The sequence below is a fragment of the Anopheles aquasalis genome, chromosome 2, assembly GCF_943734665.1.
Source record: "Anopheles aquasalis chromosome 2, idAnoAquaMG_Q_19, whole genome shotgun sequence".
NCBI classification, from domain to species: Eukaryota; Metazoa; Arthropoda; class Insecta; order Diptera; family Culicidae; genus Anopheles; species Anopheles aquasalis.
The window spans coordinates 22099320-22119477 of record NC_064877.1 but is presented as its reverse complement, the minus strand read 5'-3'; the positions used below and the strand labels follow the sequence as shown (position 1 = coordinate 22119477).

The following is a 20158-nucleotide window of genomic DNA, read 5'->3' as shown; positions in this document are numbered from 1 at the left end:
TGGATTTTCATTTCATGGAAATCGACCAGATAAAGGGTTTGGGACTGCCTTCTCTTGGACACTGGGATCTTTCAGTGCAGAACTTCCTCGATACTGGAATAGAAGTTCAGTGCTACTCCCCACTCACCCACTCACTCCTATGTCGTTTCTCCCTTCTTCTAGACCATCAGCATATCCAAAGGACGACGCTAACGTCGAACCTTACAACGGAAGGATGATATTCAGCAAAACAGAGCAAAGCATTGTCGGGGGTCGGAGGGATGGAGATTCGAGGATTCCGTGCTCGCATCTCGAAAGCGAAGGAAAGCGAAACGGCACGTGTACCACACCTCTCCACCTCCTTCCTCCTATGCGCTGCTGTTCGTTTCCATCGTTTTTCTTTGTCGACCACGATCCACAGACACTCCCGGCGGGCTGTATGTGTTCCGTCTCGTCCACCGGGCAGTACACAGTCGCGCGTGTATTGCTGAATAGGAGAGTTGGATAAAAGTCGATTGCTGGTCGGTCGGTGAAGGGAAGTGTGCCACAGCTAGAGAGAGAAAGAGATTGGTGCACATGCGCATCACTACCAATGAGCAGTCCCTGCTTCTCTCTCTCTCTCTCTCTCTCTCTTTATCTGAGCGTATCTCCAACTAATGGATCCATCTCGGTCGGTCATCCACACAGCCCACCATCAGCGCCACCTTTTGCAGGACGATTCTCGGGGCCGCAGGGGCAACAAAAGCTGGAGGCTTGTGGGAGTCGATGTCGCCACGTGAACTCTCCTCTGTATCCTTGCTCTTCACCTCCACCACCGGCATACCAACCGCCCCCCGGTATCCGTTTGTCTCCACCAAGCACAAGCAAACACCGCACAAAACCATCCATTCTACTGCGTTATGGGATTTCCACTTGTCCCCTCGAGTTGGTCGTTCGGTCGCGCGCTTGCTCTCTCGTTCGCCGGTTTTCCTCCGTTGCGTTGCGTTGTGTCATTTCGGATTTCACTGGAAACGATCGACGTCGGTCGAGAGTTTAGTACCAAAAAGAGAGAGCGAGAGAGAGAGAGAGCCCGGTTTAGGACCTGTGGATGAGGAGGACAGGATACACCAGCGAGGAGATCAGGCAGGAGGAATCAGATTTCCACGCTAACGCCGCCAGCCAGTGAACCGGAGGAGGTGGTTCACACAAAAACCGGAGGACATCACTCACATACATTGCGCGCTTTGCCATGGTGCGGCGACGTCAGTCCTCCCATCACCATCACCACCACCACCACCATGGCCACCATCCAAATGGAAATGGAAAATGTGCGCCTGGCTGGAAAAACAGACACATCGTCGTCCTGGCCCTGTCCCTGCCCCGGACGTCTCGGCAACGTTGTCGTCGGACGGAGCTGCTACACAACGTCAAAAGCACCCGCTCCCACCTTCCTCTTCTGAGCCCATTTATAACCTTCTGTCGCTTGACAGGGCCTAGGGGGCCCCGGGGGTAGTCCGTGGTGTTTGGTAAGGGATGTAGAGCGTGGCGTAATGGGGACGGTGGTGCTGGTGGTGTTCCACGTGCCGTTCCCTCGCATTCGTTATCCGTTTGGTTCGCCTGCGCTGGCAAGGCAGGCAGCCAGGCAGGACTATTCTCGTTTGCTCGCTCGCTCGCGCTCCCTATGTTCCATGGAGCAATTGGAGCGAGGATGCTCTTTCATCCGGCTCCTACAGCGCACACACTGGGTATCCTTTGCTGCTCAAAGGATATTTTGCTTTGGAGCGGTGCGCGATTGGTCAAAATTGGTTGCCCGTGATTGAAATGGATTCAAAGTAGGATTTTTCGGAGGAATAAAAGAGGGGATAAATTTTCCGACAAAATCATTCATTTAAATAACACAATTTTTAAAGAAATTTGACGTAAAAGATTGTTAAGTAGAAAACTTCTTATGTTAGTTCGGAAGTCGATAATTAACAGACATCATTCTTCCGAAATTCCGTACCATGTTGTGTAAAAAAGTAAACAAAGCACGGAACGTACAAAACAGTCGATTAAACGGTACTCTTAGTATCGATTACTAAGCACACGGGAAGGATTTTGTCCAGCGTGTGACGCTCGCCGGTACCCAGTGTTCCGGGACGTTTTGTCCTCCGAACCCAGTGGTGCTACAGCACCGGTGGCACTTGGTGCTTCAGTCGGCGGTCGCTATGCTGCTGCTGGCTGGCTGGCTGGCTGGTGCTCGGTGCCCTCGGTGCTGCTACTGACTGCCTGCTAGCCAACCGACCGACCGACCGGCCGGCCGGTGTGCTGCTGCTGGTGCTGGTTTGGCACACCAGCGCCATGATGAAATAATGTGAAGCTCACAGAGCAGCACCGCACCGAGAGGGACACCAGCCAGAGCACAGAGCACACCACACCACACCACACAGCACATTTAACGTGAACACACGGCACCGGCACCACCACCCCAACAAGACTCTCCTGGATGTGGTTTTGTGTGACGCTACTGCTGGTGCTACTCTTGCCAGTTGTTGGGCTGGCCGCTGGTTGGTGGGTGGGTGGGTCGGTTCTCGGTATTGGAATCCTCTGGCGCTGGCTCTCCTCATCCTCGGGCCCCATGTTCTTCACCTTCGTCGTCGCCGTTACCAACTTTGCTGATGGGTTAGTATTTTATGCTTGGCTCCTCCGTGTGTCCTTTTCGTCCTTTCTCTCTCTATCTGTCTGTCGGTCTCTCTCTCTATCTCTCTTTGTTCTCTCTCTGTGTGTACAAAGCATTATCCCGTCCACTAGAGCACACAACACTCTCGTCCTTCCTTGGTGAACTTCCTTTCCTCCTCCATCTCAACTTCCTTCTTCTACAGATTGCGCCAAACGCTCTGAAACGTACAGTTGTCAGTAACAAAATTCCAAGCACTCTCTGTGCTCGGTTTGGCCAGCTAGTCCAACTGTTCGGACCAGCCACAGGACGGAGCCGGAGACCGCGCGCTCACAGAAGCATCGACAAGAAGAAGGAATCTACCGAGGGCCGCCAGTGCCGTGAGCACTATCTGCAGCAGCAGCACCGTACTCTCCTCGTCCCGTTTTTCTCGCCTGCTCGGTCGAAATAGGTTTTGCACCATCCGTTTCCGCTCTGATTTCGGTGTGCGATTGCGGTGTATGGTGTGGGGCGACGGTGGCAACACGAATGTTGATTCCACTGGCAACTCGAGCTCCCACCTATTACCTATTCTACAACCAATGGCCTCTGGTCTGGTCTGGTGTGGTGCTGAGCGATAGCAGGAACCACAGAACCCCCAGAGCAGCACCGAGCATCGACGAGACGAGAGACTAGAAACGATCCATCTCCCCATCACCGTCGTCTCATTTTGCGCCTTAATTTTTCCTATGCCAATGGCAGACCTCGTACAGGACCGGCGCCGTGGTGGTCGGTCTCCGGGTCGCCAAAGAGCCGGAAAAGCTCGATGAACAGTCCCGGCACTTCTCCTGCATTGGAACGTCACCCGTGAACGTCCTACGATACCGCACCATGGACCATGGAAAGTCCAGGCGCTCGAGAGTCTTCCGCCGACACACTTTAGGGATAGGCGTAGTCCTACTCGTCGCCGCCAACGTCATCCTGGGAGAGGGCTACTTCGGCAAACGAAAACTTTGCCATCCAATTTTCCGTCCAATCCGGGAGGATGACACATTTTGCGGTGGTCGAGTGGAGCATTAGAGAGAAGGAACGCTCACGATAAACTTGTCCGCACACATTCACTGTGCTGGCCGGTCGGTCGGTCAACTCTGGTCTGTGTTAAAACTTGACTTCGAAGCTGCTGCTGCTGCTCCGGCTCTCGATCATCATCATAATGGTGTTTTGTTCGGTTCGGAGTCAGATCAAGCAAGCAACTTCTCTCCGCTACCACCGCCGCCGCCGCCGCTGGGGGAACAGAACAGAAGTCAGCCGAGTTCGGACAGTTGTGGGACAAATTCTAAATCGCAGACACGTCTCCTGATGCCAATGACACGCGTTGCCTCGGCGATTGTGACTCGTGATGATGATGATGACACTTGGGATGGAAAAGTTCTGGTCTACTGGACCGATGGTGCGCTAATGAACCGTCTAGCGTGAGGTGTTCCCCTCTTATGTGCTCGTTAAAGATTACACACAAACACGCGCCTAGGCGTGTCTATTTGTCATTTTCATTAAATCATCATCTGTGGAAATTCGAATGCAACCGAGGGTCTACCCCGTGAGTCACCGCATTCTTTCATTTAGCGAGCTTTTGCATGTTTTGCGTTAGAATGTACCAAAGAATATGAAATCAATTTTTTCCTATCTTTTGAGGTGAAACTGGTGGAAGTAATTGTTAGGCACAGTCGGCTCTTCCTGCAACAACAGACACTTGTACACAGCCGGACACCATGTATGTCCACCTCCCTTTCTTCCATTGCAAAAAAAAGGGGTGCTCGGAGAAATGTAATTCAATCTGGCCACTGTTGCCCGCCCGCCGGCGGTGTGCAGAGTTAGTGGCCATGAAGTGAACAGAGAGAAGCATACGGGAGGTAAAAGTACAATTCGTTGTGGCTCTCCTTTCCATTGTGCCTTTCTGATGCCACGGTACACAGCGAGCTACTTCGCATTCCGAAAGTACACTCACTGGCGACTACCAGAGCAGGGCCGTAGCGCGATGTGATACACAACACATCCAGAGCCAGGAAAAGGGCAGATTGGTGCGAAAGCCAGACATGGAATGGAATCCTCGACACTTTACAACATACCTTCCAACTTCTCCTGGTGTCCTGCGTGATTGGTTATCAAAAAAAGAAGATAACAACAAACGGGTACTGCGATTGATTTTCAGTTATTGTACTAAAAGCACCGCACCATATGGCCATTTGCTCTTCTTGGTGTAAGGTGAGCATTTCAGAACATTCGGCACTTTATAACGGATCAATCCAGCGCCTCTTGCAGCAGAATGCAACTGGTTCTGAAGCCCGCGAAGGGGGTCCGGATGTCGAGACAATGATCAAGTGGACAATCAGTCAGAAACACAAATTCCGGTAAATCACAAACACTCCCCCTGGGTGGCAGAAGAGCTTTTCGGAGTTGTGTACCACGCTATATCCAAGGCACGTCGTGCGAGAAGAGACAAACGTCGGCGTCAGAACAGCCACGCAAAAAGACAGTAAACGTGCCACGTGCAGTAACCGCTACGCTACTGGTGTTGACTCCATATGCCGCGGGGGGTTTACTGCAGAAAACAACATAAAAACGTTGTCCCGGTGCGACCGGTTTATGCTACCGTTGCCGCCGGAAGTTATGAGATGCTGTGCGGAAGGAAGACCGGATTTTCATCCGGCTCAACCACATCCCAACCGGCATTTGACCAACCAGTGTCAGTGGTGGTGGTGGTGTTTGGTAGTCGTCGCGGTGTTGTTGCCCTGCAGTGGAACGCCGTTTTTTATCCCTTCTCTCGCACCACAATACCAGACGCGTTGGTAATGAAGTTGCGACAGCGTGAAGAGCGACAAATCAAGCCATCGGTCTTCTACTAAGCGATGTGGAGCGTTCATGTCATGTTTGTAGCTTTCTGTAACACTGTTATCTTTAGATTTAATGTGTAAAAAAAATGCATGGAAAGGTGCAACGAAATTTAAAAATATAAACTTTACCCGCCAATCAATTTCGTAGTCGAACTTTTTAGTCGAAGTATTTAGGGTAAGGGTGTGTGCACTTCGAGAAACCGCAAGGAGGCCAAAAACATTCGTTAAGATACATTCAATTGTGAGTATTATCAAGGACACTCTCAATGAGGCTACTTCATGCAAATGTTCTGCTTTGGTTTCTCAGTGTACAGCGCGATACGGGCAAAAAGGCGCAGCACAGACAATCAGCGGATTTCAGACAATCCTTGCCACACAAACACACATACACACGAAAAGAGGGAAAATTTCGGGGAATTTTCTGGGCCTGTTGAGAAGCAGAAGAACACAAGTATAAGATTTTTTAACTTTATTGCCTTCGGCGAGTTCACCGCCTAGCATTGACGTTAAGCCAGCGAAGTTTTAAAAATTCCGTGCACCTTACGTGCCTTCTAACTCGCTTCTGCCGCCGCGAGCACCCAACTCTCTCACGCTCTCACCAGCTCGGCGCTCGGGAGAGTCACAATGCTCGCTCTCTCCCCTCTTGGTGGCACTCAGGCCGCGGCCTACACTCCCAACTCCCGCTGGCGTTAATCATTCTTAACATTCTCCCCCCCAGTGCAGTGCGCAAGGCGCACTTCACTCCTATTCCAGCGGGCCTACTTCTTCTAACTCCCCTACTCCTCATTCACGCTTGGTGTTACATCCAGAATCGCAATTTTTGTGGCTGGTCGTTCTAACAATCCGCTGTTCGTATGTACAACTACCCGTCGAACCTGGCCGTCACTGGCGCGCATCGCCTCCACAATTCTACCCATGGGCCAGCAATTTCTCGGGTGATTGTCGTCCGCGATAAGAGCTAGATCTCCCACTTCGATCGGCTTGATCGGTTGATGCCATTTCGTTCTCTTGGTGAGGGTGGGCAGGTACTCCGCAACCCACTTCTTCCAGAATTGGTCCGCAACACGTTGTGACATCTTCCAGGACTTCTTGACTGCGGTAGGTGAGTCGTCGAAGGCTACCGGCGGTTTACTTCCATTCGAGGAGCCCAGCAGCAGATGATTGGGCGTCAGCACCGGCTCGGAGTCGGATTCCAGTGCTAGATAAGTAAGAGGCCTGGAATTGAGAATAAATTCGATTTCTATTAAGCTGGATCGTAGAATCTCGTCGGACGGGAGGTTGGGCAGCCGAAGTCTCTTCAGAACTTTCTTCACTGACTGCACGAGGCGTTCCCAACAGCCACCAAAGTGAGGTGCTGCCGGGGGGTTGAACTTCCAGGTCGTATCAGGTCCAACGAAAGCGTTCATAAGCATATTCTCGTTCACATTTTTCAGCTCGTCTCGAAGTTCTCTGCTCGCACCGATAAAGTTGGTGCCCCTGTCACTTATGATCTCCACGGGTGCGCCTCTTCTGGCGATAAAGCTGCGCAGGGCAAGAATGCATGAATCGGTGGTCAACGAGTGAGCAAGTTCTATGTGGATTGCTCTTATCGTCAAGCAAGTGAACAAGACACCCCACCGCTTTTCGGAGCGCCTGCCAATGGATACCATAATGGGACCAAAGTAGTCCACTCCAGTATAGGAAAACGGTCTTTGAAACGCAGCCAGTCGTGATGGGGGGTGGTTCGCCATGGCTGGAGTTTGCGGCATGGCTTGATCCACCTTGCAACGCTGACAGTTACGTCGTACTTGATTGTATTCTACGCGAAGCCTGGGGATGTAATATTTTTGTCGCAGTTCATTCATCACCGTCTGATGGTTCTGGTGACGATATTTTCCATGGTAGTACGCAATAATTAGACGTGTCACGTATTGTTTCCGCGGAAGCAAGATCGGGCGCTTTGTCGTTTCGTCGGCCCATTCGCACGAACCGATTCGGCCTTGTAGTCGTAACACCCCGCTGCCGTCGATGATAGGGTTAAGCTGGTGTAAAGCGCTACTCTTCGGCAGGGTTCGTTTCCACGGTTTCTTCGCTGTTTCTCCGGACTGGTCCTCGCGTAGGATCTGAATCTCGGCACTGTATGCCTGTCGTTGAACCATTTTGTATATGGTGTCCTCGCCGCGTTTCAGCTCTTCCTGCGTTAGCGGGCCTAGTTCGGCAGCTTCCCCTTTCGCACGTTTCTGAAGGTTTGCGATGTATCGATGGACGTACGCGACTGTCCTCCATAGTTTGCGCCAGTTGGAGAAATTTTGGAAACGTACGAGTGGAACTGCAATCGTATGGTGTAGAACACTCTCTCGAATTTCTTCCGTGGTGGTACCCGGGACACTGTCACCGCCTGGCCAGTCGCTTTCCGGTTTCTGCAGGAATTCGGGACCGCTGAACCAACGGGCATTTGGTTGGAAGTCTGGCGAATTCTGCCATTTCGTGCCGTCGTCTGCTACGTTCAACTTAGTTGGCACCCATTTCCACTCACTTTCGGTTGACGATTCGAGTATTTCGCTTACTCTGAATGCTACAAACGTGCTGTACCGTCGATGGTCAGAGCGCAACCAGCATACAACGTCGCGCGAATCCGTCCAGAACACTCGCCTAGAGATGTTGACGCTCAGTGACTGTAATACGCTGTTTGCAAGGCGCATTCCAATAACCGCAGCTTGTAATTCCAGTCGAGGTATCGATAGAAACCTCAGCGGCGCTACCTTTGTCTTCGATCCGACCATTGCACATTCGACGGTTTCGTTTTCCTGGAACCTGAGATACGCGACTGCAGCCATACCTTTCTCGCTCGCGTCGCAGAAAACGTGTAATTCAACAGACGCCCGCACGGAAGTAGCTAGTCGATAGCACCTTGGGACGCTTACTCGTTTTACATCGGGAAGGACGGTAATCCAGCTTCTCCATTTATCTGCGAGCTGATCGGGAACTTCTTCATCCCAACCTATACCGGCGCGCCAAACGTCCTGTAGAAGTACCTTCAGGTACATGAGGAAGTGCCCGATAAGTCCTAACGGGTCGTAAATAGCCATCAACGTACGCAACACTTCTCGTTTCGTTGGCATACGGGATCCAGAAAGCAGGTCGGCGTCGTGTTTCGGTGATAGTCGGAAAGTAAATGTGTCGGAAGTAGTGTTCCACCACATTCCTAGAACCTTCGAGGACGCCTCCGCGCCAAGGTCCAAGTGTTTATCTGACACGTTACATCCATTCAGCTCTGTCGCGACTTTGCTCGAGTTTGATTGCCAGTTTCTAATCTCGAACCCTGCTTGCGCATGAATATATCGAACATCTTTTGCCAATTGTACCGCTTCGTCTTCAGTCTCCACACTAGAGAGCATATCATCGACGTAATGCTCATACTTTATGCAGTGGGCCGCTCTAGGAAATTGTTGGCTAAACCTATCTGCATTGATGTTCTTCACGTAATGGGCGGTGCTCGGAGAGCAGGCTGCTCCGAAGGTCATCACGGTCACTACGTACGTATCCGGTTCCTTTTTGGGGTCTCCACCATTCCACAGAATCATCTGACTGCGTTGATCTTGTGGCCTCATTAATACTTGAAAAAACATTTCACGAATATCTCCGACTATGGCGTACTTGAACTCGCGGAATTTCAGTAGCACTGCAAGTAGCGATGTAAGTTGGTCCGGTCCTGTCAGTAGAAATGAGTTCAACGATACCCCGTTAACCTTCGCTGCAGCATCCATCACCAGTCGAAAGGAACCCGGCTTGTTCGGGTTGGTGACGGGAAATATCGGCAAATACCAATCGCGCGGGAGTCGTTCGTCCTTCTCGTTCTGCGAGAGCTGGCGAATGTACCCTTTGGACATGAGATGGCTCATTTTCTCCCGTACTGCCGACGCTAAAGCTGGATCGCGACTCATCCGTTTTTCCAGGCACTTAAAACGACGCAAGGCCATCGCTCGGTTGTCGGGTAATCGTATCTCGTCGAAACGCCACAACAGGCCACTCTCATACCTGTTACCTTTCAGACTGGTGGTGGTAGACAGAATATTTAGAGCCCTTTCCTCGCTCTTTGATACCGGGTTTACCGGGTTTTTGTATATCCCCAAGGAATCGATTGAAAAGTACTGTTGAACAGTGCGATCCGTTTCTTTATCGTTTTCGACGCTACAGGAACAGATGTGGAAGCTGTGGATTTGATCGCCAGTGGTATCGGGTGACGTTGTGCATGGCCCGTATGCAACCCAACCTAGGGGCGTTTTTGCGGCAACTGGCTCATTAATTTTCCCCTCGACGCATCGCATCGCCTTTCCTAGGTAGCAGTTGTCAATGCCGATCAGTATTTTGGGCGATGTGTTCTGGTAGGGTTGCAGCGGTATTCCAGCCAAGTGTGGATACGTCTTCGCCAAGTTTTGCACCGATAGCGTCTTCAGTGGCAGCGAAAGACTCTGTACGGTGTGCACCTTGGGGAGGCGATATTTCTTTCCTCCACTGTGTGTGCCCGATATTTGGAGGGAAACTCGCACTGAATCGTTTTCCTCCCTTGTTTGGTCGCCCGTCCAGTGCAGGCACAGCGGGTCCGGCGTGCCACAAAGACCCAACTCTTCCACCAAGCTATGTTCGATGAAGGTCGATGAAGAGCCGTCGTCGAGGAAAGCGTGCGTGTCCACTGATTTTCCGCCACCGAACAGGGTCACTGGTACATAACGAAAGAGCACATCTTGGTAGCTTGCCGTGCTGTGCGTGCCGCATACTGCCTTTGCTGCTGGTTGCACGTTGTTATTTGCCTTGTCGTTGTGCAGCAACCGATGATGCAAGAACGTGCATCCGTTCTCTCCGCATTGTTCCTTTCGTTGGCAGGCACTGTTATGTTTTTTCAAGCACTTTCTGCACAGCCGGTGTGTTCGGAGGAGCGTCCACCTGACGTCGACGTTCGCCGCCAAGAACTTTTCACACTTTTCCAAGCTACTACACTGCCCCTGGCACACGCAACAACACGCGGTCACTTTTCTTGGAGCTGCGTCAGTTATGTTGTGCGCATGCACAAACGAGTCACTTTTGGCACCTCTGTTATCATGCGGCCTACGATGTGATGCGTTGTCTGGCGCCGTTCCTGGTAGCGTTACGCTGCTAGCCGCTTCCACTAGCTTGTTCAGCCAGTCTCCAAAATCCAGCATCGTGACATCTTGCAGCGTCTGCCTGTGGTACGCCCAATTGAGACGTATTGTCGGTGGCAGTTTTTCTGTCAGCTCCTGTAGCAGTGTGATGTTGTACAGATAACCGCTTAGGCCCGTCCCTTCTATTGTTGCACAAATATTCTGCACGGCGATGCCATAATCAATTAGCGTGTTGAATTTGTCCGCTCTTGGATTGGGCATTTCGCGGATCTTGTTTATCAATGATTGAATGATACACTCTGGCCTTCCGAATAGTGTTCGGAGCGTTGATATGGCGCCGGCTAAGTTCCGTGGGTGCAATAATCGGCAGCGTACCGCCTCCAACGCCTTTCCCTTCAGGCTTCGCTGTAGCCGCAACAAATTCTCATCATCCGTGTAGCCGCATATTCTGGTCGAACTTTCGAAACTGGCGATAAAGAGAGGCCATTCCTCCGGGTTTCCAGAAAATGAAGGGAGGTCTTTCCCGACGACCTGCCGCGCCGCTATTTGCGCTTGGTGCAAATTCGTGGAAGCCGATTGAGGCCGCGATCCGTTGGCCTGTACTTCCTCGGAAACTCCGTACCGCGCGCGCAGCTGGCTTCTCTCTTGCAAGTGCCTCCGTTCCATCGCCTGCCTCTCTTCCAGGAATTGGAGCTCATGCTGCAGTTCGGCGGAATCCATGCCGTTTTCGAGCGCAACATTGACCGGCTGGGTTGCTGACTTGTCTCTGGGTTCCGAGAACCGTGATTCGAAAACGACCGATCGAAAGACACTTTTCTCGAACACTGTACTTTTCGGCGGGGTCGACGACCTTTCTCCCGGTTCCGGCACCGACGCCCGCGTTCCGGAAGCGACAGATTGCACTACACTTTTCACTGGTTTAGTCTGTTCGTGCAACAACTCAGGCTTAATTCTTCCTGACTTTGGTGTTTCGAACGATTCTTCCGCGCACTTGCAGCAGACCCAGTCTTGCTGCTCTACACTGGAATCAACACCAACACACGCGAAATGGAACCATTTTCCACACTTGTCGCATGCCACCATGCTGTCGTTGTCCGGTTCCGCACACTTTTCGCACGAACTCATGTTCACGATTTCACTTTCACGGATACTAGTCAATAGCAGGAATTTTTAAAAATGTTGAGAAGCAGAAGAACACAAGTATAAGATTTTTTAACTTTATTGCCTTCGGCGAGTTCACCGCCTAGCATTGACGTTAAGCCAGCGAAGTTTTAAAAATTCCGTGCACCTTACGTGCCTTCTAACTCGCTTCTGCCGCCGCGAGCACCCAACTCTCTCACGCTCTCACCAGCTCGGCGCTCGGGAGAGTCACAATGCTCGCTCTCTCCCCTCTTGGTGGCACTCAGGCCGCGGCCTACACTCCCAACTCCCGCTGGCGTTAATCATTCTTAACAGGGCCAATGACCGAAACCCCAGACGTCCGGGCGAGCGGACGAGGGGGAGGAGGCGCATCGGAAACGGGAAGAAACCACGTGGACTCTTTGGTTGATGTAGGTCGAAAACATTTCGCTTTCGATGGCATCAACGAGTAGAGGCAGAGAAAGAGCGCGCGAGAGTGAGAAGAAGAAGAAGAAGAAGGACGGGGAGGGACGGTCCGCTGACAGGAAGCAGGCAGCACAACCGCGGCGACGGCTCCCAGTCTTCTCCTTTTTCGGGTTATCGTGTGCGCATCGCATCCGCCGCTGCTGTTGAGTAGTGGGAGGCAGGCAGAAAGGGCAGAAAGGGCAGAACAAACTGAAAACCTTTTGCAGCGCGTTGTTCATCATGAGGTGGTGGGGGTAGCCATGAGCCACCACCCAATGCTCCATCATTCTGGGAAACCAGCGAAAGGACGACGGATGCTGCCAACGCCTCTGCTCTGCGTATGCAAAACACACGCAAACCAAAACAGTACCGGTAGTAGCAGATACTTGAAGGAAACCACCAGTACATTCCAGTACAAAAGCAAAACAGTGTCAGGGAACTTCTGTTTTGCTGGAATACCGGACGTGTTTCCAACAATTTATACTATACCGTCTATTAATATTCAGCATCGAACGGTGCCGAAGTGGGTATCGGGGTTTGATGATAGCAACCCTCTACCACCGATCGCCATCCACAAACGGGTTGCGTCCTTCAAAAATGCCGGCCCAATCGTCGTACGTCGAGAAGCACTATAAACTGATTGGGCTGCTGGTTAGCAGCAGCGATGTGCATCTCAAGTGCACACACAGATTGCAGTGCCGAAGCGTTGGCTCCCGATAGACGTCATCCGGTATTGTTGACCGTTAAAGAACGAGCAGACCCATCAGATCCCCGTAGATTCGTTCGTTCATTCTCGACTTGCCGCTTATCCGCTTAGTGTAGTAGCCTGGGTGGACCGAGAATGGATGCTCGACAACCACAAATCACCTCTTACGCCCTGGTGTGTGGGTCGGATGGGTATGTAATGTGGTTCCGACACTCACCCTGAACCACAGTGCATTTCACGGCGAACCCATCCTTACGCAGGCATCACCGGACTTAACATTCTTGTTCAAACTGAACCAAGAGCCAGATGAACTCGTCGAGGCATGAGAATAGGTGGCATCATGGTTGAAAATGGAGAAAGGAATGCCCTGTGTTTTGTTATGGCAGGCCAGGGAACGTGCTTGCGTTCTACTGGTGCATAAGTGGCAGGTCTGGTGGTCCGAACGGAATGCTATTGGACATGTTGTAAAGAACTTTGTTGATCAATTTCTGACGCATGGTTGTTTCAATGCTTATTTCCGGTTCAGGGAAAGGGAACTGTCCACGGATTTTTCTACGATTTCTTTTGAGGTAAGTTCTCAGAAAGTTATATCTTCTCAAAAAATATATGTTTCTACAGAGTTGTGTCAGTCTGTAACTGTTGCTAGTCCTTATTCCCTTGAATATCCTGATCCTACTGCTGGTTCGAGTTGTTCCTTTATGAACCTAAAAAGATGTTCCAATGATCATCGCCCTGTAAGATATCGATGGATACAACACTAGATACATCACACCATTGCGTCTGCACATTCCGTAGCTGCATAGCTATTGCATCATTCGCATTCGCAAAACATGCACACTGCAATCCATTACCTTAATGGCGAGTTAGTGCTCGAGAACCGAGCTACCGCCATCGCTGCCTGCCTGCTACCAACAACTCGGGAGGTTCTAGTGCTTGGTTCACTACGTATCTCTCTCATTGCATAATACGTACGCTACCATGTGCCTCACAACCTGGCGCCCCAGTATCACCATCAAATCCCCGCGAGCATCGGGCACACAGCTCATCGCTTCCTAGCGGAATTGATTAGATTGGCAATGGAAAATGCGAAGCGTGGTGGTGAAGGCGAGAAATTGTTTCGCGCTCGCTGGATTCCTTTCCTGCTGCCGGGAAACGTCTTCCCCCTCACTATAGCGTCGCCATCCGGTCGATAACCTATTGTGCAGGTCAGGGAAAGGTGATTCCCTGCGTTTACACACCCGCCCTGTCTAATCGCTGTTTACGCGCGCTGGAGCTCGAGAAGTGAATGTATCTATCGACTAAATGCCTCTCTTTCCAATCCCCAATTGATTACTTCGTTAGTGTGCTCGGGGGCCACCGGGATGGATCGGGTTCCTTCGCCACTAGATTGTACATCGGTAACATTGCATCCTAATCGCATAAGCTATGGTGCGCTGCTGCTGTTGCTCAGTGCGCAGTGTAAACTCATGTCGAACTACTAACGAGCGAGCGAGGTCTGTGTTTGGTTACTTCACTTTTCTCGGCCCTGTCTGGAACGTTCCGAGCAATAGAACTCGGGTAGGCAATTCAGAAAGTAAACGGGAAGGAGGATGGACGTTAGCCATTTCCTTGAAAGCTGCTTACAAACAACGAACACTTTACTTTCCGTGTTGGTGTCGATGAGGAAGCGACTACGTTAAGCTCTAACTATCCTTCCTTTTGCTCTAGCTCTCTATAGGTTTCTCTACATCTACTAGAGATATGTTGAGGATCCGTTGCCTGGACACCATACTTCGGGTGAGCGGGTACTGTAAAAGGTGTGCTGCGTTAATAGTGTGGCAAGCAACGAGGAGTTCAATCGATTCATTTGCATATCATGCCTTCCTCTCAGTTTTGGGTTTCTGATCAACTACTTACACGCATGTAGTGTAGAACGTATGGTGCGTACAGGAATGTTGCAACAAAACTAATGTATTACTTTGGATTTTGTAACGAGAAATGGCATTTTAAAGATACATTAGTGATTATCATGATAAAAAAAAAACAAAAATATGATTAAATCCGTTGATTCAAGACTTTGCGAACTCATTTGCCATTTTTAAAACAACCTTACCCTGGTATCACTAATGTTAAAGTAGCTTGATGAATGTAATTTCAATTTCATCACATCACATCCCTAGAGATAGGTAAAGGCAACGGATGAAAATGCCTCCAAAACGGATGGGCTTCCACCAAAGGAAACAACTGACAGCAGCAACCAGCAACTCCAGGTTCAGTGCATTACCCAAAGCGTGGCGTACACAGCATCATTAAGGGCGAAGGCAGATCACACAGAAAATGGAATCGTTTCCCCGCGCATTCACTCGCCCACAATTAATTTTGCTAATTAACTTTTGATTGATATTCCATTCCGTTCGCTTCGTTTCATTCTCCGTCAACCACTTTCCGACTCAACCGACTCACATGCCTCCACTGTTTCGATCGTTTGTGAAAGCCTATCTCCAGCGTGTCTAGGTGGAGCAACAAGGACACTAAAACGGAAGAGTAGTGAATGCGAGGAGCAGTGACAACAACGGAATTAATACAGGATACGTTTATCCCATTCACTCTCCCTGATGGACTCCCTCTGCCAGTCGCGCCGCCTCCTAATGTATTGTATTTCATCTGGCGGCAACTGATTGTGAATATGAAGAGACATGAGTGGCCGGGAGGAGGCCGAGAGTTCACCGGTGAGGACGTGATGGTAATTGTATGCATGATGCATCTGCTAGCCATAGGCTGCTGGCTCCCGGATCCTCTCTCCCTTTGGGTATCGCTCTCTGCGTCACTCGCTGGGCTCGATATCTATTGCAAAAGCTACCCGGGCACTTTGCCGGTGCCTTCCAGGAGGGAGTGCTGGATCCTTGCGCAAACACACTGTCGGCCGATGAAAATGAGCAGACTAGTGAGAGAGCAAGTCCTGGCAGCGAATGCCACTGAGGTTATTATCTTTGAACCGGGCCTGCACTCTCCCTGGCTGGTAGGCTTTGAACGAGCCAAAACTTAAGATGGCGACTGTTATCGATCCGCGTTTGCTGCATTTGGAGGCACAGATATTGGAATATGGCAATCATTGCACTCTCCAACGTTGGAGCGAAACAGGTTGCTTATGGTGGGCGGTTGGCTAGAGGTATAGTACACTAAAAAAAAATGTTTGAAATGATGGCATCATATAGCGGAATCCAACTATCTGCATGAGGGTTTGAAATAATGTTCAAATAATAATCCAATTTTCAGCCAGAAAGTTGCCGATTGCTTGCGGAGTTTCCCATCGATTATAAGGTCCCGTTAAATACTGTAAAGCGATGCATAGTTACCCACACTTTTTGAGGATCTTCGCCACGAGAGGAGCGACCAAACATTTGCGTATCTATCTTACCATCTCACACAGAAGCGCCAGCGAATCGCAATTTCAAAAATGTAGAAGTGGAAATGAACAAATTAGCCCAGCAAGAAAGCAAGGACTCTCTGTGGAAAGACTGGAATCAAGTTCCTGTGCGTCCTGGTCTACTGTTGCTGGTGCTTCTTCTTCTTCTTCTTCTCTCTCCTCGGCACACACAAATCCCAGGAAGGTTTAGAGACTTACCTAAAACGGATACGAAAAGAAGGGAAGAGAAAAAGAAAGCGAAAAAGGTGGGCATAAGTGACGGTTCCCGGGGTTACTGGCTACTAGCGAGCCTGACGAGCCATCCTCCCACGGTCGTGGTCGTTGGCGTCGTCACGTGGCTAGAGCTAGAGTAGCTTAGTAGTAACCATTTTTGAGGCAAATTTATTTACGATGGATGGAACAACAAGAAGGCGCTTAGGTACGGTTCTAGCCAATACATCACCAGCTCGCCGGGATAAGTGACAACAGCGTGCACAAGAGAGTGGTAAGGATGGGCAGCAGGACACAAGACACTGGCCTATATGTGGCGCACAGCTTCTCCTCCTCCTTCTTCTTGGCACCACTGGACGCCCGGAGTAGTATGAGTGTTACTTCCGCGCGGTACACAGGTTATGCAACGGAACACGCCTGCACTCAGCACTAACTTTCGGCAACAAGTAAGTTCCTCACTCTGCAAAACTGTAAACTGCTGACAACACGTTTGGCAGCGGACAGTGTGTAGGAATTCACTTCCAAAATCCAACCTCTTTTTGGTCCAACTTTGACACTGAAAACACTTTCGTCACTTCCTTTTCTGTACCTCTTTCCTGTTTCCCCTTTTCTAGCCAAAAACTACTTCTTGAGCTACTCTCTAGGTCGTTCTTTTCGCTCACTCTCTCCCGATTAGTTCCTGAACTTGTGCACCTCAGCAGCGGCAGCAGCAGAGTATGCAAAGAAAAAATCAACGTGGGATGATATGGCATGCACCCTAAGGTGTAGCAGGCAAATGGCGACGAACGCGCACACACAGAGACACAGACACGGGTGGGTTGCAGCGAGTCGCGCGCTTCTTGCAAGCTTCACTGTCGGCGGAAAACTGAACAATCACCGTAGGATTTCAGCTTCCGAAAGTCCCCACACACATCTCGCCTGCATCATCATCGTCGTCATGGCTCGTTGCCGTCGTCGTTGGCGTCGCTGCTGTCGGTGTGCAAGCCGAAATGGACAACAATATTATTATAACGGGCGGATCGGAAAAGCCTAAGGCAACACCCTTCCATCCATACCACCCACACGCCGTTCGGTGTGGAGAAATTTTCGAAGAAATTGCAGCGTGAGGTATGGAGATGGGTGGGTGGGTGGGGTGGATGGCGCGCGAGAACCGACCGGTATCGGTGTGGTCACTGGGAGGCATGATTACCACCCACCCCATCACACAACACCTCGTGCCCTTTACCACCCCCCGACGACCACTGCACACGCAACGCAACGAAGCCAAAGCGAATGCATTTGGTGAGCGCGTCGTTGCCACTGCAACCTGCACACCGCCACCGGCCGCCGCCATCGTCGCTACCTAGTGGGCTGTGGGCAACGCACCTTTTCGGGCCGTACGCACCACCACCCACTCAACCACCCATCAGACGGCCAGCCAGTGTGCTTCTCTAGTCGTCGGCGCGTTCTTGCGTTCTCTCTCTCTCTCGCTCTTTCCGGCGGCCTCGGACACAAGAATGCATTCGCAGCTCATCTCTCTGCGCTCTGCCGCGTCCAGGATCTCCCCAAAAACATACCTTCACATACTCGACCGGAAGAAGGCGACGGAAGCCGCCGAAAGCCGTACAACGGCCACAAAATCGATCGATCCCGGAGCCGTCCGTGTGCATAATGTGTGCGGCGAGCGCGACAACTCGTGAAACACATCGGACGATGGTTTCGGGTTTAACGCCTCCGAAGAGACACAACGGTTGCATGTAGCCTTAAGCAACGATAAGCGAAGTCCTGGGCTGGTGGATGTGGAAGAAGGGATAATTTTAAAAAAAAAATCCCCACAAAACACAAACAACAGTGGTGTACGAATATGGCAGTAGCGTTCCTTCAAAAAACGTTTTGGAATTTCTCATTAACTTTTTTGTGAAACAAAAGTTTAAATTCAAATATCTTTACTGCCACAAACGGTTCCGTGGTGGTTTGGGTCTCGTTGCGCGTATCGTCGTTTTGATTAGGCAACGCACAGGCCCGATGGCAGCAGCTAGTTCCTTGGTGCAGAACAAACGTGCAAAAGGGAGACAGGGCACGAATTGTAGCATAAACGTACTGTTGGTGATCTACCGGACACCAGAACGAGAGCAATAGCATCTCATCGGTTCACCAAAGGATCCTGCAGATGGATACACCAGGGAACATGAACATCGCTGCTACTGCTCTAGCTAACATTGACTGACGTGCTTGACTCGTTTTGGACCACACCACTGTCATCGGAAGAATCGATTTTCTCACACCACCAACCATATCATCATCATCATCATTATCGTCATTTGCAGAAACAGAAACTATGTGCAGCTCAATTGCAGCAGTCTATGCTAGAGGTGGAATAGGATTAATCTGGAGCCAATGAGTGCTCGTACAGACAGATGCAGCCCAGTAATAGCTGAGAAGAGCGAAATATAGCTAGCACGTCAAAATGTGGATATGTTTTATGCAAAGACACGCATAGTTTGGCCTCAATTTAATTGCCCAAAAAGAACAAAAAAAAAACACAGAAAAAATAACCCTCCTCGTTACGAAGTGATGTGGTGGACTAGCTCGTTAGCTAGCTGAATAAACTATAGATTAAGATGTTTTTTGAGTTTCTTTTTCTCCATTTCTTACAGTAGACCAGAGACATCATGGTTGGGCAGCACTCGGTACAAAGATTTCAATGTCAATGGTGCGGATGGTGGCGATGTAGATCGCACAGCACGCCGGCAAACCATTGACCCTCCCTTTTACTCTATGCGCGCCTTTCTAACGACTCACTCCATTTCAAGCCAACTCGCAGCAGCTCTGATATCAGGGAGGCTTGTCACACTGGTTTGGGGTTACATTTCAATCGCATCATGATTTCATAGACGCCGCGGCGCGGTATCGCGCATTATTCAAGCGGGCTCGAGGTCGTCGAGAGCAAAGGCAACAAAAGGAGAAAAGAAGGATGGGAAAAAGTTAAAAACAAAACAAACCCCCCTCCTTCGGCGGTGGGATTCTACTCCTGTTTCGCATGCCCGATTAAGCAGTAGCCGGTAGCCAGTCGGTATCGTATCAACACAAGCCCCTTTCGTCGAACGTCGAGGGAAGGATGGCGAGGATGGACGCATCATCTTCCGCAATCCGCAAGCAGCGTCGTGGGTAATGTGTATCGAGAGAATAATGATATAACTCTCTTGTTGATGATGATGATGACGATGATGGCACGATGGTGGTTGATGACTGCACACAGCTGGCATCATTCATTCTTTTCCCTCTTTTGCTGCGCTGCTGAGAATAATTGGATGGAGAAGAAGAAGCAAACTGCTCCTGCCACCCACTCACCAGGCGCTCGTCTCCGTTCTTAAAACCTCTACGAGAACACAGTTTACGCTCGTCACTGACCTGCGGTAACAGTTTGGCGCCGATAGGCGGTGGTGGACGAATATAAACGAAAACACCAACCAAAGCGTCCCGCGTTTCTGGTGAAAGGTTAGAGACAACGAACGGGGCGCGACCAACATGCTTATCAGGCAAGGTTCGTCAGCAGCAGCAGCAATCTATATGTTCTTCTAGTAACGGTTTGCCAGCTTTTTATTTTATGAAATGTGCCAAAAATGTGCGTTCAATGCGTCCTAAAAATACGTAAGATACTTCGTTGGA

The 20158-nt window shown here is 50.4% G+C and overlaps 1 protein-coding gene across 9 annotated transcripts in view; it reads right to left on the bottom strand.

The window, feature by feature from the left end:
• LOC126570066 (trithorax group protein osa) overlaps positions 1–20158 on the bottom strand; it is a 142256-nt gene that overhangs the window by 87013 nt on the left and 35085 nt on the right. The window lies entirely within an intron of this gene.